This window comes from Anguilla rostrata, chromosome 7, assembly GCF_018555375.3.
Source record: "Anguilla rostrata isolate EN2019 chromosome 7, ASM1855537v3, whole genome shotgun sequence".
NCBI lineage: Eukaryota > Metazoa > Chordata > Actinopteri > Anguilliformes > Anguillidae > Anguilla > Anguilla rostrata.
The window spans coordinates 30,015,377-30,023,798 of record NC_057939.1 but is presented as its reverse complement, the minus strand read 5'-3'; the positions used below and the strand labels follow the sequence as shown (position 1 = coordinate 30,023,798).

General features: G+C 43.9%; 1 pseudogene; it reads right to left on the bottom strand.

The window, feature by feature from the left end:
* Positions 1–162: 162 nt before the first annotated feature.
* On the bottom strand, positions 163–6,451 carry LOC135258583 (beta-crystallin A1-like; annotated as a pseudogene).
* Positions 6,452–8,422: the final 1,971 nt, after the last annotated feature.

The following is an 8,422-nucleotide window of genomic DNA, read 5'->3' as shown; positions in this document are numbered from 1 at the left end:
AAGGCCGTACTTACAAAAACAATATACAGGTTTACTTATGCAGCTGTGCCTTCAAAGGGGAAAATGAAAGCGTACTAGAAAGTACTTTAGGTGCATCAGTGTGTGTGAGTGTTCGGGGGGGGGGGGGGGGCTCCGGGGGCTTGGCTCACCTCCATCCTCAAAAATATTAAGCACTCTGAGACATACACATACACACTGAAATAATGGCCCGGAGGCTTTCTCTGAAGTTGAACACATTTATTAGTTGTTGCCTGATTCCTCCTCCTCCAGCACTCAGTATTAAATCCAACCTGCACTGCACTATGATGGGACGTGTACACTACATAGCCGATAGTATGTGGACACCTGACATTCAACATCTCAAACTCCAAAATTATGGGCAGCACTATGGAGTTGGTCCACCCTTTGCTGTTGTAACAACCTCCACTCTTCTGGGAAGGCGTTATACTAGATGTTGGAGCATCGCTGCAGGGATTTGCTTTCATTCAGTCAGAAGAGCATTAAGTGAGGTCAGGCATTGATTGGGCGATTAGGCTTGGCTTGCAGTTGCCTTTCCAACTGATCCCAAAGGTGTTGGATGGGGTTGAGGTCAGGGCTCTGTGTAGGCCAGTCAGATTCTTCCACATCATTCTCGACAAAACAATTTCTATATGGACCTCGCTGTGTTCCCAGGGGGAATTCATGCTGAATCGGGAAAGGGCCTTCCCCAAACTGTTGGAGAAGCACAGAATCCTCTAGAATGTGATTGTATGCTGTAGCATAAAAATTTGCCTTCAATTGAACCTAGGGGCCTAGCCCAAACCATGAAAAACAGTCCCAGACCAAGGGGTGTCCAGATACTTTTGGTCATATAGAGTAACATTAGCCTAACACAGGGATAATCTGCCCTGAGGTGTACAGTCTCCACTGCACCCATAGTCCTGGGTGATGTATGCTTGCACACCTACATACACAGCCCCGCCCATTGGAAGGCATCCATGCTGTGCCATGTGTCGATGTGCTACGATTCACCCTCCATAGTGCCCCTTGGTGGAGGGTATTGGCAACTAATACTACTAAGCTGGAACGGATGGTTGTCAGCTAGGAATGTGTGTGTGTTAGTCTCAGTGTTCTGGTCCTCCTGTCATTTTTGTGTGTCACAGTGCTGAGACCAAGATCAGCGGGGAGTGTCAGTATAACGGACCACCACCAGTGTCTCTCAGTATGTCGGTGACAGACTGGTATCAGTATGTCAGAGTCAGAGTAGGTCTGTACAGTTAAAAGGTTGGTGAGTGGGAGCGGGTCGGCTGGTCTCAGTGGGTTGGTTTTGGGGCTCCCCCTCAATGCTGGATCCTGCGAATGGACTGGATTTGGGGGGTCTGGCAGTGGGATCCCCAGTTCCTCCAGTGCTGGTAGTCTCCACTGTGCCTCTCACACTCCGAGGGCGCAGGGGGTGGGGGGGGGGGCACAGGGGTAGAGGGAGTGGGGGACGGGGGTACAGAGAGTGAGGAAAAGGGGGTAGAGCGGGGGAAGCATGGGGGTAGAGAGAGAGTGGGTGGGGGGAGATGGGGGGCAGGGGGAAAGAGAAAAAGCAAGGGATGGGAAGAAAGAGGGAGGGAGGAGAGAGAGATAAAGGAAGTCAAATGAAGCCTTTCATAATTTTGGGGGCTTTTCTACAGGCATTGAAAGATATCACACAGCTCTACATGATGGAAAGATCTCATATCTCAGTAAATAACACTAAAACTAAATAACTAATAACACTAAAATGCTAAATGAATTGCCATTTCTGGTAATTCCATTTTTGTAAATGTGAGGTTTCTCCCCAGCACTTGGAGTGAGTGTGTGTTTGCCCTGAGGGTGTGAATGGGGCATTTGAGAGTGGGAATGGTCAACGGATGATGCACTCACGCGCCACACTGCACATGCATGGATCCCACTTCATTGTTGCACCAGCCCATGGCCTGCAGGGAGGGGTAGTCTTCACACAGCTCCACACTGCGACCCAGGAAGTTCTCCTTCTCAAAGATTATCATGCGACTGCTCTGGTGGGACTGAGATCAGAGAGAGGCTATCAGACACATACAAACACACGCGTACACACACACACACACACATATGCCAATACATACACACAGACACACAAACACTCACATGAATAAACATGGGTACACTCACAGAGGATGTCAGACATACTGAAGTTGTCAGACACACACACACACAAGCACACACAAATATACAAACATATACATACACGCACACATTTAATCACTCACACAAACACATGCACACACACTCACAGCGCAGTAGATTGGTCAAAATGACATCACCCTCTCCACGTGGTAGGACAGGTTGCCACTGTAGGCATTCCAGTGAGGGTACTCCCCCCTTTCTAGCACAAACTGCTGCCCCTGGAAGTCATGGTGCTCAAACCCCACCCACCTGCATACAGACACCTAGGTTAATACAGCATATACACACTGACCGCACATTAATGTACATTAACACCAAACTGTGACAGATGTAACGATGTCGACATGTCCACAGGGAGGAAAACCAAGTGTATCTGACTTCATTAACCTGTAACATGGATGTTTGTGAGAACACGGGTTTGTGTATACGTGTATTTACTGTGGTATGCTGAAATAATGGCCAGACTTACACTCTGAAGGCAAGACTATCTACTGCTGCCAGGCATTCATCTAATTGTTCTCTGACACTAAGACCTCCTATCCTAGCAGGTAAAGGTGCTTCTCATCCAGGAATCTTGCAAATAAGGTTTCTGCGCCATTAACCAACTTTAACCTGGAAAATATATTTATCCGCTTACCGAAACTAACAGCTGAACAAGGGAGCCTTAACTAAGATTACTCCATCTACTGAGAGAGAGACTTAGTATAAATGAAGATCTAAGAATCCCAGACTCTGACCCAATTACATTTTATATGAATTAATACTAGGATCTGTCCCAAAGCAGCTGCAGTTCTGGTCAGTGAAACTATCACTATGCCCAGTGAATAACCCGTATTACCATGTTTCCCCTAAACCGCATATAAAGCCTGATTGGTCCTCACAGAGATGTACCCCGGTCAACATACAGTGAGCACCATAATTCATTGGACAGTGACACATTTTTTGTTATTTTGGTTCTGTACTCTAGCACTTTGAGTTCGAAAGGATACAATGACAATGAAGGTTGAAGTGCAGACTGTCAGCTTTAATTTGAGGGTATTTTCATACATATCGGATTAACCATTTAGAAATTATAGAACCTTTTGTACATAGTCCCCCCCATTTTTGGGCATCAAAAAATATTGGACAGTTTAACAAAATGTAGAATAAAGTAATCATTTTAAATATTTGGTCACATATCCTTTGCATGAAATAACTGCTTGAAGTCTGCGATGCATAGACATCACCAAACGCTGGGTATCTTCCCTTGTGATGCTCTGCCAGGGCTGTACTGCAGCCATCTTCAGTTCATGCTTGTTTCGGGGACTTTTTGCCTTCAGTCCCCTCTTCAGCACGTAAATTGCATGTTCAATTGGATTCAGATCCGGTGATTGACTCGGCCAGTCAAGGATTTTCCACTTTTTAGCCGTCAAAAACCCCTTTGTTGCTCTAGCAGTATGTTTCGGGTCATCGTCTTGTTGCATGATGAAGTGCCGTCCAATGAGTTTTGAGGCATTTGGTTTTATCTGAGCAGATAAAATATTTCTGTAGACTTCAGAATTCATTGTTCTACTTCTGTCTGCAGTCACATCTTCGATGAAGACAAGTGAGCCCGTTCCACTGGCAGCCATACAGGCCCAAGCCATAACACCCCCTCCACCATGTTTCATGGATGAGGTGGTATGCTTTGGATCATGGGCATTTCCTTTTTTTCTCCACACTTTCCTCTTTCCATCACTCTGGTACATGTTAATCTTTGTCTCATCTGTCCACAAGACTTTGTTCCAGAACTATTTGGGCTCTTTTAGGTGCTTTTCAGCAAACTGAAATCTCGCCTTTCTGTTCTTCAGGCTTATCAGTGGTTTGCATCTTGTAGTGTACCCTCTGTAGTCCTGCTGGTGTAGTCTTCTACGTATGGTAGACTTTGACACATCTACACCTGCATCCAGGAGAGTGTTTTTGATCTATTGGGCTGTTGACAGGGGGGTTTTCTTCACCATAGAGAGTATTCTCTGGTCATCCACTACAGTGGTCTTCCTCTGTCTACCGGGTCTTTTGACATAATTGAGTTCACCAGTTGTTTTTTTCTTGTTAATGATGAACCAAACTGTTGACTTCGGCAGGCCCAGCGTTTTTGCAATGCTCCTGATTGATTGATTTTCATTTCTGAGCCTTATGACAGCCAGCTTAATTTGCATCAACACTGCTGTCTTCCTCATGTTGTCACACACCAACAACAATCTCCAAAGGCAATTGCAAAGTCTAGAATCAAGACTAGATATCAACAGCTCTCTTCTGCATTCACTAACGACACAAATGAATACACCTGCCTAAGGAAACACATCTGTGAAGCCAATTCAACATATACTTGTAGTACCTTAAAATGGGGGGACCATGTACAAAAGGTGCTGTCATTTCTAAACGGTTCATCCGATATGGATGAAAATATCCTCAAATTAAAGCGGACAGTCTGCACTTCAACCTCGTTGTCATTTCCAACTCCAAGTGCTAGAGTACAGAACCAAAATAACAAAAAATGTGTCACTGACCAATGAATTATGGTGCTCACTGTATATGCAAACAATGTACGTTAGATGCACTGAAAAGGGAAAGCAGTTTATCATGACACAATAAGACCATGATCTTCTCGTAGCCTGCAGCGACCTAAATGCAAAGGTGTGCAACGACAAAAGCAACTACGAGAGAGCAATGGGTAAACATGGATGTGGTGTAATGAACAACAATGGTGAGAGACTAGATGCATTCTGTCTATCAAACATGGTAATTGGAGGCACTCTGTTTCCCCACAAGAACATCCACAAATTGCCATGGCTCTCACCAAATGGGAAAGAAAAGAACCAGATCGACCATTTGATGATCAACGGCAAGTAGAGACGCTCGCTGAGAGATGTCAAAGTGCGAAGAGGAGCAGATGTCTCCAGTGACCACCACCTTGTAACAGCACACATCAAACTGAAGCTGAGAAGAGCAGGCCCACCACCCAAAGGAACTCCTGAATTTGATTTCTACATGCTGAAAGACCCATCCATAAAGAAAATATTCACAATACAAGTCCGGAATAGATATCAAGCCCTCTCCAATACTGCAAAGGAAGATGATGATGAGAATGAGATCGACATCAACAAACATTGGGCAAATATAATTGAAACCTACAATGAAACCAGCAAGAAAGTTATTGGGCACAAGAGAAAACAATGTAAGGAATGGATCAGTAGTGAAACATGGAAGACTATTGAAGAGAGAAGAGACTTGAAAATCAAAATAAACAGCACCAAATCATCCAGGCTCAAACCGGAACTACAAGTCCAGTACCAAAATATCAACAGACAGGCTAGTAAGGAGAGACAAGAGAGCCTACCTGGAGGAGCTGGCAAACGCAGCTGAAAAAACAGCTTCCCATAACCAACAAGGAACAGTCTACAAAATCACCAAGCTGTTATGCGGAAGAACATTCAGAACCAATAATCATATCAAAGACAAACAAGGACAACTACTCATCACAGAAAAAGAACAGGAGTAAAGATGGACAGAACATTTCAGAGAGATTCTCAACAGAGATCCCCCTCTACACCCAATAAAAACACAAGAACCTGCAGATGACCTGGACATCAATATCAACCCAGCAACAAAAATAGAAATCATCAAAGTCATTAAATCACTCAAGAACGGAAAGTCCCCAGGTGCTGACAAATTTAAATGCAGAGCTCTTCAAAGCCAATCCAGAACTAGCTGCAAACATTCTCCTTCCACTATACACTGACATCTGGGTGGAAGGGAAGATACCATCAGACTGGACGAAAGGAGTGATTGTTAAAGTACCAAAGAAAGGCACATTATATGACTGCAACGAATGGAGGGGCATTACGCTTCTCTCTGTTCCAAGAAAAATATTCTGCAAGATCATTATACACCGAATCACATCAAAAGTAGACAAAGTGCTCAGAGACAAAAAAGCTGGATTCAGGAATGACAAAGGATGCATTGACCATATCTTCACTCTCAGGAACATCATTGAGCAGTGCAATGAATGGCAACGACAACTGTATATAAACTTTATCGACTTCCAGAAGGCTTTTGACAGCATCCACCGTGATAGCCCCTGGAAGATCATAAGAAGCTACGGCATCCCCTCCCACATAGTGAACATCATCCAACAGTTCTACCACACCTTTTCCTGCACTGTGGGAGCAAACAACACCAGCTTTGTTGTAGGATCAGGAGTCCGCCAAGGATGTGTGATGTCAGCACTACTGTTCAACCTTACCATAGACTGGGTCATGCGGAGAACAACAGAAGACGAGGCAAGAGGAATTTGATTTACCCTCTATTCCACCATCGAAGATCTTGACTTTGCGGATGACCTAGCCCTCCACTCACATACACATACGCACTTGCAAGAAAAGACAAAAAGACTCCAGTCCTACGGACAACAAGTAGAACTGGTGATCAACAACAGTAAAACCAAAGTCATGCCCATCAACATCAATACACCAACAGAAATAACAATAGAGGAACAGGTCTTAGACAACACTGATAACTTCACATACCTAGGAAGCACCATTTACCACGACGACAAATCTGGAAATCCAACCAATACAGTACCAAAAACAAACTCCGTATCTACCAAAGCTGTGTACTATCAACACTACTCCACGGTGCAGAATGCTGGAAAACAACAGAACAGGACACTCACAAACTATCCACCTTCCACACATCATGCCTACATAAGATCTTGCATATATTCTGGCCAAAGACCATCTCCAACAATAACCTTCTCAAAATCACCCAGCAAGATGACATACACTCCATACTCAGGAGATGCAGGTGGACCTGGATTGACCATATGCTCAGAATGGACATCAAAGCAATCCCAAGTCGCATTACACTGGACCCCAGAAGGCAAAAGAAGGAAAGGGAGGCCCAAAATAACATGGTGCAGGATAACAGAGAAAGCACTCCAACAACACCAACAGAACTGGGGGACCATAGAGAAGCTGGCCAAAGACCAAAGGAAATGGAGGGACTTTGTTGCTGCCCTATTCGACAGCCGCGCAATGGGGACGAGTGAGTGAGTGAAGACATTTGGTGATAACCAAGGATAGGTGGTTCAATGAAACATTTTAATTACAAAGCAAGAGAAATAAGGACAATTGTTCTGTAAATAGAGAAAAAACCGTACATCTAACAAACTAAGACAAAGAAAAGGAAAACAAAGAGATTATTGATTTATGCCCAACATGCTTGTGACAGAGTATTACTGTACCAGCAGAACTGTTAAACAGATTCTCCCCGAATGTTTCTTAGGACTTCCCTTACATGTAATCCTGAGAAAGTCTTCCACTTTACATGCTTCCCTTTGTATACCCAAATTCCTCTGGACAGGAATCCCCACCATCGAGACCCCCCTCCCCACTCTCATCCAGGATGTATATTGCCCTTCTCTTGTAGACACAGGGGAACCACTAAAATCTAGTGATAGTGATAAGATACTTTGTGTGATGGAACATGATCTCATGCTTTTATATGTCTTACTATTCTGTGAAGTGACTTTGTGACAGTTCTCAGTAAAAAGCGCTATACAAATAAAATAGATACTTTTCAATATCATCTGCATTTCTGTTGATATTATTCACAGTCCAGCACATTTATCACATCATCCCCAGTTATTTACATGCACATACATATAATGCTTTCTTTCAGTCCATAATGTGTGTAATGGTAAACCAGATTCCCATCTGACCCAGGGGTGCCTGTGAGAGCTTTCTATGACATGAAAACAGAGCATGTCCTGGTCATCTGTTTATTCTCGTTCCTGTAGGCCACAAGTTTTGGTGGGGTAAAAGACTGTCCCACAGCAATCTCCAGGCTGTGGACAATTGTCTTTTCAGCTGTGTTCACAGCCTTCTGATCTTTATGACTCCAAATTATTAAGGTCCAGAGATGGTTCTTACAGTGCATACACATGGACTGCAGACTACAGTATATTAACACTGCACTGAGAGGGTTTAATACAGTATGCACACTACTACAGTACTTTAAAACTGCACTGAGAGAGAGGGTTAATATTGTATGTGCATACTGCACACATTACATTATCACTGTACTGAGGGAGGGTTAATACAGTATATAAACACGGACCACTACAGTACATTAACACTGCACTGAGACAGAGAGAGTTAATACATTTGATACTATGGTCAGGGTGATTGCTCAATTCTGACTGGTTGGAAGGTGTGCGTGTACTGTTTAA